The following is a 14,847-nucleotide window of genomic DNA, read 5'->3' on the forward strand; positions in this document are numbered from 1 at the left end:
CGAGTCGATTGGCGAAATTGCGATCAATTATGTAAAAAGACAGCAAAACGAGTACCTAGCAGTATTCTTCTCACAAACAGAACAAAAGTTATTGATGGAGCTGTATGAGGAATTCATGACTCACCAAAAACAAGTAATACTGCTGCTATCAATAAGACGAGGGAAATATCATTGGCAAAATAAATAAATAAATAAAATAGCCGACAGACTAAATGCATAAATTATAATTGTTTCGTGTTAGATGTGTATTTCACATTAATAGTGTTATTAATTATTGATTTAATGTAATGCACTTCGAATTGACCTACATATTCATTCTTCACTGTTAACATCTCTCAACAGTAGCCAAAAGTGATCATGGCAACAAGTCGGCAAATAGCCTATAACAATATATATAAAAAATAAGACTAAATAGGTGTTGAGCTGTAAATATATGTTGCCCACCATTGTAGCCACCAGAAAAAAAGACTAAGGCCACTGCCACAGGTGGGGGAGCCCCACCTGCTACATTCACATCAGCAGAAGATCTGGCGCTGAGCAGCAATCTGGGGTGGGCACTGATTGAGGGAATAGAGGAGGGAACTCTGACCCATAGGCCTTTTTTATGTGACTATATTTCCCTCTATTTATGTAGAGCACTTATAATGATGATAATAATTATAAGGCATCTTGGAGTTACATTTGATGTGTGACTTGAAGACTTCTATATGAATTAGTTTAATTAAAGCGATTAATTTCGTAAATAGTGAAAGTGGTGAGATATGATTTTCATGGACTTTTTATTTTTATTACATGAAATAAGTGATGCAAGTCTACCCTCTAGGGTAGTGTGCTAAATTACATCTTAAATGTGCCGTAATGTCATTAATCAAATACAATGTCATACAAAAGCAAATATACCATTTTAGGTTCTCCACAAGCGCAGAAATCCACGTTATGGAACAGTCTTTTGACGTTTTTTTTGACACACAGCTAAACTCAGCTTGACAGTTAACCTACTTCGAAGCAGGTTAGGTCTGCAGCATAAATTTCCATGGTTACTGAGTTTCCATTCACATAAACCACATTGATGGAATGGAACACTGACTTAAAATGAGCCAGGTTTATTGAAATAAGACAGCCTTTTCCGCAGCATTAATTACAATGGTTACTGAGTGGGAATTTATATTACCCAACTTGATTAAACTGAACTCTGATAAAAAAATAAGTTGGGTTCAGCGAAATAAGACAGGCTTTTCCTTAATTCGGCTTGATGGAATACCCCCCAGGTGTCATCTCCTGTCTCTTTGCTGCTTGCTGATGGAGTCGATCATCCTTTTCACTGATGCTTCAGCAGTGTCTCCAGCAGTTGTCTCCACCTTTTGAGCAACATTTTGAAATGTATGAGATTATTCTCATTTAATTAAAAATAAATAAACTAACATTTGACCTAGTTACTTTTGTTAAAGTAGCTAGGTAACAGTGACACTGCTCACATCTTAGTGATACAGATAGACTAGCATTTCAAAAGCAGAATAGCCAATATTTATATTCAAATAAGAGTAATGTTATATTTGAAAATTTAACTCAAGTAGAAATAAAAAGTGCAGAAAAAATACTTGCACAAATATTTGAGTACTGTACGTGATGATTAAACTAAGAGTGTAAGAGCCTCTTTTTTTTTTTTTAACTGTGTTTGCAAAGCATACATTGCAAAAATACTGACATTTATCAAGAAATGGTCATATTTAAAATAAAATGATTAAATACAGAGGATAAAGGGCTGAGGTTAAAATACCTGTAGCGGCTTAAAGATTCATTCGCAGTAAAAACGTTTTGTTTTCATTTTATTATGATAGTAAGAGTACAGATACCTGAATATAATGTTACTCAAGTACAAGAAAAAATTAAGATACTCTTATTTTTTCAAAAAGTTACTCAAATACAAGTAGCTGAGTACTGTTTGAGATTGAGGTGACTTTATTGTCTTGCATATTTATGTACAGTTAGAATTCTATCGGTTGTCTATAAATAAATTCTCCCAATAATACTTCAATGGGTATCATTAGGAAATTGTTGATCTGACTCCGGACGAGGTACATGTGCAACAGGGGAAGCAGGAGGTCAGTAACAAATTACAACAACACAAAGAAATAGAGTAACATTTTTATTAAAGTCTGTCATCATTAGTAAATTGCGGTCAATTCCTCACAGGTACGAGCTGAATAATAATATCAGAGTAAAAAAACATACTACTCTCTGATGGCTCATTTTATAACCACAAATCAGGACTTAAAATGTCATCTGGAGGTGAGTATTTCATAAAAGATTTGCTTAATGTAATACATCTGCTGCAAAATTTGAAGCCTGTTGTGTCGTATCTGTATACTTTTATCATAATGTGATGAATTTGGTGTCCACCTATTACCATGGCAAAGTTGAGCGGTCACAAACGTTTTTGCAGGAAATTACTCAAGAGCTGATAAGGTCTCTATGGGAGGACAGAAAAGAGATGCCCGTTTTCTGGTTTGAGGACAATAACTCTATGGACACGGTCTTCCATTTCCTCCACAAGTGCATGAAGGTGACAGGAGCCAAACAACGGCAGAATGAAGTTGACTTCTTTCTAAATGTCCTTCTGCCAGAGCTAAATGTATTAATTGAAAACAATATTAGGTAGTGAGTAGGGGTAGGCGTTGGGAAATACTTGATTGTGTCATCAAAACATCTTGTTTAGGGTTGAATGGATTAGTAAACACATAATGTATTATGCAATAGTCAATACATTCATTATGATTGTATCATGGGCGGGGGGCGGGGGGATTAATGGTTCAAGTAAAGTGTTTTATATGATAAATGGACTGCTTTTTATATAACACTTTAACTACACCAGATGGTGCCCAAAGCACTTACAAAGCCTCACATTCACCCATTCACACACCAATGGTCGGCTGCTGCCAGGTCCACTGGGGGCATAGCTCAAGGACAAGGTTGAGGGTCAAACCAACAACGTCACGGATGGGAGACGTCCACTTTACCACCACGACCACTGAGCCGTGCAGTCCCATGACTGGCTTTGTACATTTTAGTGCATCACCCGTATTGCAAAGTCCACAGGTTCTGTGGACATTACATGTTTTAGGCATCAATAAATGTACTAAAATGCATCAATATTGGTAATGAAATTGAAAAAAAAAGATGAATATTTAGGATATTGTAACTGCCTTTTGCCCAAATCCCAAACCAATGATGTGCTGTAGTTTACAGCTAAACTAATTGTAGATCACTGGCCTGAGGGAACAATGCATGAAGTTCACTTATGAGACAAAAAAGGAATTTTAACAATTCTTCATGCATGTTCTTATGTATGATTATATCTTATTATAACCCTTTGTGAAACGTTCATTTTAAATATAGCCTATAATTATTTTAAAGTTATTTTGTTACTCACATTGGCTTAGATTAAAAAGTTAACTGACCTAATTCTACCTTAAAAACATACACCCATTTAAATCTAAACATACATCTATGTTTGACTATATTTCGCTGGCGCTTTCGTTCAAGATCGAGAGCTGCCCTGCTGATTCATTGCCCTACATGATAATGTCAAAATCCTCTTGAGCGCTTTGGACGCGGTGGTTGATTTAGTTGTAACGCTCCCGCAAAATAGGTTGAGGAAAACGTCCATAACTCATGTTCAATTCCCTCTACGGGCGTCAGTTTTTTGCAGGCCATTCTTTTTCCTCTCTAGTACGTTCTGTCAAAACTTGATGCCCTGTCGCAAAAAAAGCCTTTGAAATGTAGCCTGTTGAAATGTAGTTTTTGATTAAATGTGATAGCACTTCGGGTTTCATCAAAGCATTTAAGTCATGCTGAGAGGCAAAATTAAAAACAAACCAAGTATCAGCAACAAAAAGCTCATTTGTACTTCTATACTTATTTTGACGGGGTGGGGGTTATTCAGTTTTTGTTTCCCATGATATTATTTCTCTCTCTTATGGCGTCCATTACAATTACAGCCCGATTGTCAGTTGTGTAAATTAGGAGATGACAGTGTTAGGAGGCAGATGTTTTCCTCCGCGTGTTCGTTTTCTTTCGGGTAGTGAGAATGTTGGTTATCCGAATACAGGCTGGAGATCAATGAACAGTTAGTTCGAAGCTTTTATTTCTACAGAATATTCCGGACACGAGTGAGTTCCAGACCATGGCTGCAGCCTCTCACAAGTGCAAAGATTTCAGACACTTACAACATTCTTATACTATCTAGAAGGGCGGTACCACAAAGCCCCCAGCAAACAGCCCACCCGGAGTTCACCGGACATGAGATAAGACTTTAAAGACATCATTCATTACAGACACTTACAACATTCTTATACTATCTTGAAGGGCGGTACCACAAAGCCCCCAGCAAACAGCCCACCCGGAGTTCACCGGACATGAGATGAGATTTTAAAGACATCATTCAAACACATTGACTTCAACCACAGACAATGGCCCATTGTTGTGGAAATAGAGGAGGTCCCCCAGTCATGACGGCACCTGGCAGAAATTGCGATAACACTCACAAAGCTCTACTGAGGAAATAAGGAAATTAAAACAGTTATGACTAAATCTGGGCAGAAGACCCTCTTCAACAGCCAGCTATGGCAAGCCCTTTGAGCATTTATTCCATATCCTTGATATCAGACAGTAGTGTTTCCTCACTGGTGCAGTCTTTGTCAGCACTATTTGGACAATTAGCCACACTGGCTATGCACTTTGTCATACTAGTTGCACAGAAACTCTGACTAGTCACTCATTTTCAGCAACGTGCTCACTAGTAAACTAGTAACACCCAAAAAATAAATGAGGAGGTGGGGCCGACGTGCATCCAGGATTCCTATTGGCGCTGCAGTTAAAATACACCAATCAAGATTCAGATTATCCCACCCCCTTTAATTGCATGTTTTACACTAGTTTACAAGTTGTCCTGAGGAATTGGAGCTCGTTAACAAGTGGATGCCTATTACGATTACATGTTAACTAGTGAATGCAGAAACCCAGACTACACAACTACTTGCATCTATTTGGACCTTACAAGCTAACTAGTGAGGCTCAAAATGTTCACTAGTTAACTAGTAAATGCAGCGATATCCACTAGTTACACAAGTTGGGCTCTTTATGATGCCACTTGTTAACTAGTGAAACACCTGTTTTCCTAAAAGTAAACTATCTGCGTACAGAGTGAGTAACTAGTAAACTAGTGACAGATTTTCTTATCACTAGTTTACTAGTAGAAGGTATTTTGTCTCACGTGTCGGCCTCAAGACTGAACTTGTACAGACTTTGACTGTGCAAGTTTCACACAATTGCTCACTAGCTGCCATGTGCACACTAGTTAACCAGTGAAAATAATTACATTTCATTAGTTGACATGTTTGCCAGTACACTTCGCAAGTTCACTAGTTGTGCGCATATGTCAACTAGTAAGCATTTTTGTTAAACTAGTATGATGTAAAAGACGCCTATTATACTACCAACTATCAACTAGTGCAACAAAACTCCCTACATGTTAGATATTTGTTGTACTAGATGTGCACAGTTGCTTACCAATGCCAACGCCCAACATGTAGGAAAAATGTCCAACGTGTTCTGTCAAATCTTGTACAAGTCCATTTCTTGGTCTGATTTGTGAAAGAAAATGCCTTCTACTAGTTAACTAGTTAAATAAACATCAGTGTCACTAGTTAACTAGTGACTCAGTCTGGATGTAACTAGCTTGCGAGAGAGAAACCAAGTGATTCACTAGTTAACAAGTGAGGTCAAAACGAGCCCAACTAGTGCCACAAGTGGGTATATTTGCGTTTACTAGTTCACTAGATCACATTTTGTACCTCACTAGTCAGATAGTAAGGTTGGGAAGATCCCAACTAGTGTAACTCGTGGACATTCTATGCCTTCCTAGTTAACTAGTAATCTATTTTAAACCTTACAAGTGAACCACTAAGGTAAGAAAAAACGCAACTGCTGATACCAGTGGACATTCGGCCCTTATACGTCAACATGCAAAATGCAACAATAGACCATAGACGTCTTGAATGCGACTCAAACGCCAACACGTTCACTAGTGGACTGCATGCAAATGAAGCAGGCGGGACAAGAACTTTGATTGGTCGATATTCAAATTAGATGTCTTGAAGCTTTAACCCTTAAGTGCCTGGACCGCAATACATCTAAAGAAAATAAACTGTATTTACAAAAAACAAACAACAACAACACATGCTTAATTCATCTCGGACCCACCAGTAAACTAAATAAGCATTATGGCTGTTTTCAGTTTGTTTGTTTTATTTTTAAATAACTGGATAAGTACTTTTGCACTGTATAGATATAGTGCAGTGTACAGGCATGGACAGAGAGTGACCAGTGGGTGGCAGTATGCGTATGCAACAACGTTTTTGGGCGGGCCTCCTGCAGATTGCTGACATGAGCCGGTCTTCACCTGAATCTGCCACAGAAAGTGGATTTGATTAAGTTATTAGTCGCGTCTGGAATGCACTTGATGCTGCAAGACAAGAACTGGCGGCGCAGATGAATGGAAACAACTTATTGCGAGCCACAAGGAACACATTTCGGAGACGCAGAAGAGCACGCACAACGACAGGTTGGCTAACTTTTTGACATGGCAAATTCAATTAGTACTACTTACAGCTAGTTACTACTACTACTACTAGCTACTGTCAATCAATACTATTAGGGTGGGTGATATGGCCTAAAAATAATATCACGATATTTCAAAGAAATTTGCGGTGACGGTGTTGTAGAGGCAAAAAAACAAACAGAAACAAAAACTTCACCAATAATAGGGTAGCAGCCGATTTGTGGCGTCATGCCTTTTTTTCTTCTTCTTTTTTTCTTAATAAATAATAATTAAATGAGTACTGTGAAGTACAACATATGTTCAGTATTAAAGACCATCAAAATTATTAAAGAATTACAAATAAATACATCAGCAAATTTACTGGGCACACATGCACAATTTAGATTATTTTATTTTTTTTGCAGTGTCTTAAATTTTTGGCGCAAAATGCCAACATTTAAGGGCAGTCTTGAGCCGTGGAACTAATTCTTTAGTGGACCAGTACTTGATTAATTTGCTACATTTGTGCGTGTGAAAAAAAAGTGTTCTTTTGAAGATTCTTGAGCACATGTTTAAGAATGTTCATCGCCCACCCCAGATGGTCGTCACGGAACTTTTTATTTTATTTTTTATTTTTTTTACCCCACGTCCCATAGTCTACTGTATTTGTATAGTCTTATGATGAGATTAAAATACCCCATTTTGCTGAATGTGCTACTGACAATTGCATCTCATTAACACATTCTTGTTTATACAGAAACACAAGGACCTGCCAATGGAACAAATGGAATCTGGAAAGTAAGGCTCTTTCTGTTGCCAAATACTGATCATCTCGCTCTTCCATCGGCTTCACAATGCTGTAAACTAACCAGAATTGGTTTGGGTAAGGTACACACTATTGATTTGCTCAGTGAGATTGCATTTGTGTATGCAGAAAATCTATGTGTTATATTGCTTCGTTGGTTGTGCAGTATTGTAGCGTTAAATATAAAAAATACATTCTGGCAGGTTTAGGCCAGTGACGTTTTTATCATGAGGTAGCCTCTTGCACAAACACAGACATAACAAACTTTTGTATACACGCAGTATAACATATCAACCTATATATAAAAAATAGCACAATTAAATAGCTAGCAAGATTAAAAAAAAATTATAAACTTGTTGAAGCAGTACTGTTATAATATTGTTAGATTTTTATTTTTATTTTTGTTCCGTTCCGTCTTCAATTCCGCTTATCCGGGGTCGGGTCGCGGGGGCAGCAGCTTTAGCAGGGAAGCCCAGACTTCCCTCTCCCCAGCCACTTCAGCCAGCTCCTCCGATGGGATCCCAAGGCGTTCCCAAGCCAGCCGTGAGACGTAGTCTCTCCAGCGTGTCCTGGGTCGTCCCCGGGGCCTCCTGCCGGTAGGACATGCCCGGAACACCTCCCCAGGGAGGCGCCCAGGAGGCATCCGAACCAGATGCCCCAGCCACCTCAACTGGTTCCTCTCAACGTGGAGGAGTAGCGGCTCGACGCTGAGTCCCTCCCGAATGACCGAGCTTCTCACCCTATCTCTAAGGGAGAGCCCGGCTACCCTGCGGAGGAAACTCATTTCGGCCGCTTGTATCCGGGATCTTGTTCTTTCGGTCACGACCCACAGCTCGTGACCATAGGTGAGGACAGGAACGTAGATCGACCGGAAAATCGAGAGCTTTGCCTTTCGGCTCAGCTCCTTCTTCACCACAACGGACCGATACAGCGTCCGCATCACTGCAGACGCTGCACCGATCCGTCTGTCGATCTCCCGCTCTAACCTACCCTCACTCGTGAACAAGACCCCAAGATACTTGAACTCCTCCACTTGGGGCAGGACCTCATCCCCGACCCGCAGAGGGCACTCCACCCTTTTCCGACTGAGGACCATGGTCTCGGATTTGGAGGTGCTGATCCTCATCCCAACCGCTTCACACTCGGCTGCAAACCGCTCCAGCGAGAGCTGGAGATCACGGCTTGAAGAAGCCAACAGCACCATATCATCTGCAAAAAGCAGAGATGCAATGTTGAGGCCACCAAACCGGACCCCCTCGACACTCCGGCTGCGCCTAGAAATTCTGTCCATAAAAGTTACGAACAGAATCGGTGACAAAGGGCAACCTTGGCGGAGTCCGACCCTCACAGGAAAAAAATTCGACTTACTGCCGGCAATGCGGACCAAACTCTGACATCGGTCGTACAGGGACCGAATAGCCCGTATCAGAGGGCCCGGTACCCCATACTCCCGAAGCACCCCCCACAGGACTCCCCGAGGGACACGGTCAAACGCCTTCTCCAAGTCCACAAAGCACATGTGGACTGGTTGGGCGAACTCCCACGCACCCTCATGGATCCTGCTGAGGGTGTAGAGCTGGTCCACTGTTCCACGGCCGGGACGAAAACCACACTGCTCCTCCTGAATCCGAGATTCAACTTCCCGACGGATCCTCCTCTGCAGCACCCCCGAATAGACCTTACCTGGGAGGCTGAGGAGTGTGATCCCTCTAAAGTTGGAACACACCCTCCGGTCCCCCTTCTTAAAAAGAGGAACCACCACCCCGGTCTGCCAATCCAGAGGCACTGTGCCTGATGTCCACGCGATGTTGTAGAGACGTGTCAACCACGACAGCCCCACTACATCCAGAGCCTTTAGGAACTCCGGGCGAATCTCATCCACCCCTGAGGCCCTGCCACCGAGAAGCTTTTTTTATTTTTGTTTTCCAGGGAACCCAAGTCATGAGCTACTCGGGGCAACCTCCCCTCAATGTTTTGTGCAGTTGTCATGGACTCTTCCAGAGTTTAATAAACACATATGCCAAAGCTTTCCCTCTGTTAGCCTAAACGTAATTGGCTTTCACCTGGCAAGAGCTGACAAATCGAGGCTTCTGAGTAAAATTCAGGCCAATACTTTGAAGGACCTCAGAAAAGCAGTTGGCAGAAGCAGAATATATATTCTTCCCCAGACAAATATTTCACTGCCAATAGAGGTTAGTGTTTGTCTTTGTATTAATCAAACATTCCTTTTTTTTTATATTAGTGTAGTGACTTACTAATAAGACAGTTTGTGTTGACTTACTAATAAGACAGTTTGTGTTTTCAACTTAGATCACTGAATCTGAAAGGACACCAGAGACAATTGCTTCTTCCACAGCTACCACAACAGCTTGCAGACCGGAACTGGAAGTCTCACCCAATAATCAATCTCAGTCCCCTGCATCATCAGCTCTCGGATCGCTAGCCTCAGCTACAGTCCCTCAGGTCATGCTCTCTGCTTCCTGGAGTACCAGTACACTTGCCATTTGTCACATCTAACAGCAATTCTACATTGTAATAATATATATTTTTTAATCTAAAGAAACAGAATTTCGATTGTTATTTTATTTGAAATTACAGGTTTTTCCTATTTTAAAAAAATTATTACATTTTCAAAAATAGACTGTTCTTACCTGAATGTAAAAATAACATGAAATCTCTGTAACTCTAACACAATATTTCACAACTTAATATTTCTGTTGTTTTACAGAGAAACGTATTAGTAATGCATATATTTATTGTTAAAATAGGTTCACAAATAAATCGTAATTCCTCAAATATTTGTCTGTTATTTAAGGGAATAACCTCTGAAATGTATGCAACTTTAAAACCTTTAAAAATTAGAGACATTTACAATTACTGAGAAATTAATTCTAAAAATGTATAATTGTACGATAAATTCTTAATTAGTTGACTAGATGGTAGCATTCATTGACATTGTATTAACATTTATTTTGAAAGGACATCTAAAGAGGCATAGGGAAAGGGGAAAATATATGAGAGGATAAATAATATGCAAAGCAAATAATTGCAATTGATTTAGGGATGCCATGGGGCATCAGCACGACCAACGAGTATACATTTCATGTGATCTAAAATTGCTAAAAACAGCAGCGGCGTGGTTCAGTGGTAAAGTTGTTGGCTAGTATCCATGAAATTGTGGGTTTGATCCCCTTTGTGACCATAGTGAAGTATCCTTGAGCAATATACTGAACTGAAGGTGAATGAGTAGTCAAAATGTAAAGCTGTATAGATATAATTTAAACCCAATATCTAGTTTTATACTGTTAGGGTGACCAAAAAACGGGAACTTTTTTTTAACAATCCAATAAAACCAAGTGTGATGGAAGAAACATATTTTGTTCATAGTAATTGAAATCTTTAAACATGCCATTTACAATCAAACAATGATGGAATCCCAGCTATCCCAGCTGAGCTGTTGCAGCGGTCAATGAGGAATCTCGACAGCAGATTTCAATGGATTTGTACAGGAGGATGTTATCTCCAGGATCTAATAAAAGAAAAAAGAAAGACATTCCAAATATTGTTTCTTAAATGGCATGTTTTATGAGAAAGAATAAATTTCTGTTATTTCACTATTTTTATTATTATTATTATTATTTTTACAGTGTAGTGCAAGTTCCCAGTCTTTGCCTACATCCATGGACAATGAAGGAAGTGCACCAAGGACAGACTTCAACGCAGTACTCGTAAGTATTTGTAAACAATACTGTATTTCGTGTGTACTTGATAATTCAGACTGAAGAAAATGGTGGTCTAAATGTTAATGATTTGCGTTTGGAAGTAGGGATGCACGATAATATCGGTGATAATTATCGACAATTATTGACCAATTTGACGTCAAACAGATAAACCAGATAATGAAGAAATCCGCTGATAATTATCAGCAATTATCAATCAATCTGACATCATATAGATAAACCAGATAATAAAGAAATCCGCCAATATTAGTATCATGTCATGTTGGTCCATCTGTTGTGGTTGTGCTCAACCCCTCCCCTCTCCTATGGTAGTGTCGCATATTTGTCACGTCGTAATGCGCACTACCTCGTGTTCACAGAAGATGCATTAGGGCAACATGGCAGTCGCCATTGTGGGCTTTCTTTACTGTGTCTCCCCAAAATGTTAACCCCACAGTTTTTTGTTGCATTTTTTAAACATGACTGTTTTGTTTTGGCAAACTCAAAATGGATTACTGGTTGTCTGAAGCAGAGATATCAAGAAAATTCAGCTTCATGGTGCTTTACACAATGTTTCATTGAATTTGTAGTATGTTAGACTTATAGTAGGACTCAAAAGTAAACACACACAAGTTAATTTTGGAAACAATTATCAACTTACTTATTGGTTATTGACATCGACACTTTCTAAATTATTGGTTTATCGGTATTGTTTGAAAATAGCATTATTGTGCGTCTCTATTTGGAAGTCACCCTTTCTGTGAAAACCTCAATAGAAGAGAGCTGAATGTAAGTACGAATGTAACTCTTTCCAACAAGAGTCAAGTATAGAGTCAAGTTTGGATCCTGCACAGTGGCTCAATGCTGGGACCCCAGATGTGATGATAAATAATCAGTCATATTGAGCATGTTCTAGAAATATAACTATAGCCTTTATCCTTTTATGCCATTATCACATGCACTATTTCTATTTTTCAAGGTCTTCTACAGAGCAACATGTTTGGAACCTATGAACAGGTATTTTGTAGGTTTAGAAACAGGAGCCATGTGTTACATTGTATTCTATTCAATCTCAATTCTGTTCTCAACACTTGTGCTGTGCCCTTGCTGTATACTGTATATTGACAGAGAGCTAAACATCCCTCTCTTATCGATTATGCTGGACAACACAAAGTTTTTTCCTTTACGATAGTTATGAAACTATATGACAAATACAGAAAACAAAGTATTTGTAGTAGTCAACATTTCTGTGAAAAAAATGAGATATACATGCATAAATGAAATCTCAGTACATCTAGCAAAATCACAATGTAGTTCCTGTATAATACAAACGGTTTAGGTCTCCGGGATTCCTGTGTGTAATTATGACTTGTGTAATCTTATTTTGTAGGACTCCTGTCAAGTGACTTTTTTAATGATGATATTGAAGAAGATGGGGGAGATGATGACATCATTGCAGATCCTTTTGAAAATGACAGCCCTCCAGTAAGTTATAACTTTTTAAACAGAACATGGGCAAAATTTTAATTTTTTTCAGTTTTTAAATATTTATGAATGAATGATTTTGCCACTTTCTACCAGTGTTTCTGCCATTAATTTCTAATGTACTGTTCTTTTCATATATATTAGGAAGAAGTGGATCTTGCCAGTATCTTGAGGACTTATCACGAGGATCACATTTCTAGCACTATGGCATCCACCATTTGTATCAGAAGGAGTAAGCTTCTGGAGAGTGCCATTAAAGCACTCTCTAGAGTGAGTTTTTGTTGGAGCCATCCATACACATTGAGTTTGTCGGAGAAGATGCAGATGATATGGGGGAACCACAGCGTGAATTTTTCAGGTCTGAATGCCAATACCATTTTATACATATTTTGTAAACATTTATTCTGGTGAACTGCACAGTAATACAAATTGTTGGTCCTTGCATCCTTGTGCACTGGTTAGCATGTCTATCTCACAGTTCTGAGGTTCATGGTTTGATTGTGGCTTTGGCCTGTGTGGAGTTTGCAACTTTGCATGTTCTCTCAGTTCCTGTGTGGGTTTCCTCCCACATTCCAAAAACATGCATGGTAGGCCAATTGAACACTCCAAATTTCCGTAGGTGTGATTGTGACTCTGAATGGTTGTTTGTCTATGTGTATCCTGCGATTGGCCGGTGACCAGTTCAGGGTTTACACAGTTGCTCATGGTGGTCCATGCATCAAGGCCCTGGATCCTTGCCTCTTCCAGTTGATGTGCGGCCAGGAGCCACCACTGGAGCAGTTTGACTGGAATGTGCTGCCTGACCCAGATGTGCAAAGCAAAGTCATGAGGGTACTTAACGGTTATCATGTAAACATGTATTGGGATTTGTAAAAACAAACAAAAAAAACAAACAAAAAAACCAAACAAAAAAAACACAATTCTGCCACCAGTTGTTGCATTTAATTTTATGGGTGTAAAAAAAATCAAAGGTCAATCTGAGACTGAGCAGCATTGTTCCCACTCATGTTTCTCTCTAAGATTCAACAGTACAAGACAACCGAGGACATGACAACACTCCGCCATGACTTATCGGACTGGATTTCTGCGTGTGGCATCCCAAGAATATTCAATGCTTATGTTGAAGACATACCAAAAATCTATGCATATGTGGTAAAGCACTACATCTTTCTCAGGTAAAAACATACGCAAAGTAAACAAGATTCACATCTTTAAACACTATGAAACAGTGCCACTCCAAAACATGAATTTACAGTATACTACTACTTACAAAATGATGTGTCTATATTAAACTGATCCTGCCTTTAGTAGCTTATATTTTGAAATTTAAAACATAAATAAAATAACATTGAAATGCAAATTTTTTTGAATCAATAACTAATATAAATGTACTTTTTTGGGGACAGTTTGATGGTTTTGCAGCACAGTATTAACAATAATACAACTGTATGTCGCAAATTACCAATACAAAAATGATAATGTTACTGTTACAAATTACAGAGACAGACACAATCTCCCAGAAGAGCAACAGTTGGACATTTGTTTGTCATTTACAAAACTAGAGAGAGATGTAATTAATTATTTTAAAGGTACGAACATAGGGACTTTGTTTTCTTTCTGTCCTGGTCATGAATGCTAAAATGCCAATATAAACAGATAATTATGACGTAAAAATAAAGTTATTACATACAAACAATACAGTCATATGAATTTTGGCCCAGTTATTCATTCTTTTTTTTTTAATATATATATTCCAAATGCATGGTTTCTTTCTGTTGTGTTATAGAACTGTCAGTATGATACACCAGTTCACAGAGGGAATGAACGCATTCGGAAAGTTGTGAGACATTGTCAAGCAAAACTGGATTGCCTTCTTGTCATGTTTTGGGTTCTGTTTTCCTTGTGTGTCTCCCTTGGTCTTGTTGAAGTGTGATCCTGCCCTTCCTCGTGTGATCCAATCAGTGCCCTCAGCCACTTGTGTCTTGCCCCAGGTGTGTCTTGTTGTGTCGTTAGTCTGTGTATTTAGTCTGCTGTCTCCCCTCTGTCTGTGTCGGTTCATTGTTGTTTTTCCCCCTGTGATGCTGCCCGTTTTTGCCTTGGATTTTCCCCCCATGTCATGCTCCCCGTTTTGCCTTGTTGTTTTCTCCATGTTATGTTTTTCCTTGCAATTTAGATCTCGCCTTTTGTTTTGTAGAAATTAAAATCCCTTTTTTGATTGAGCCTCTGCCTCCTTGCCCTGT

General features: G+C 39.1%; 2 long non-coding RNA genes across 2 annotated transcripts; both read left to right on the forward strand.

The window, feature by feature from the left end:
- The first annotated feature begins 6,474 nt into the window (after positions 1 to 6,474).
- Positions 6,475 to 9,820, forward strand: LOC147166724 (uncharacterized). Its single transcript, XR_015096374.1, has 3 exons — positions 6,475 to 6,622; positions 7,356 to 7,481; positions 9,714 to 9,820. It is a non-coding gene; the product is annotated as an uncharacterized LOC147166724 (long non-coding RNA).
- Positions 9,821 to 11,047: 1,227 nt separating this feature from the next.
- Positions 11,048 to 13,904, forward strand: LOC147166725 (uncharacterized). Its single transcript, XR_015096373.1, has 6 exons — positions 11,048 to 11,131; positions 12,102 to 12,139; positions 12,513 to 12,607; positions 12,752 to 12,965; positions 13,305 to 13,438; positions 13,628 to 13,904. It is a non-coding gene; the product is annotated as an uncharacterized LOC147166725 (long non-coding RNA).
- Positions 13,905 to 14,847: the final 943 nt, after the last annotated feature.

The sequence above is a fragment of the Leptonotus elevatus genome, chromosome 10 (genome assembly GCF_054856555.1).
Source record: "Leptonotus elevatus isolate MCC_2025b chromosome 10, RoL_Lele_1.0, whole genome shotgun sequence".
Classification (NCBI taxonomy): Eukaryota; Metazoa; Chordata; class Actinopteri; order Syngnathiformes; family Syngnathidae; genus Leptonotus; species Leptonotus elevatus.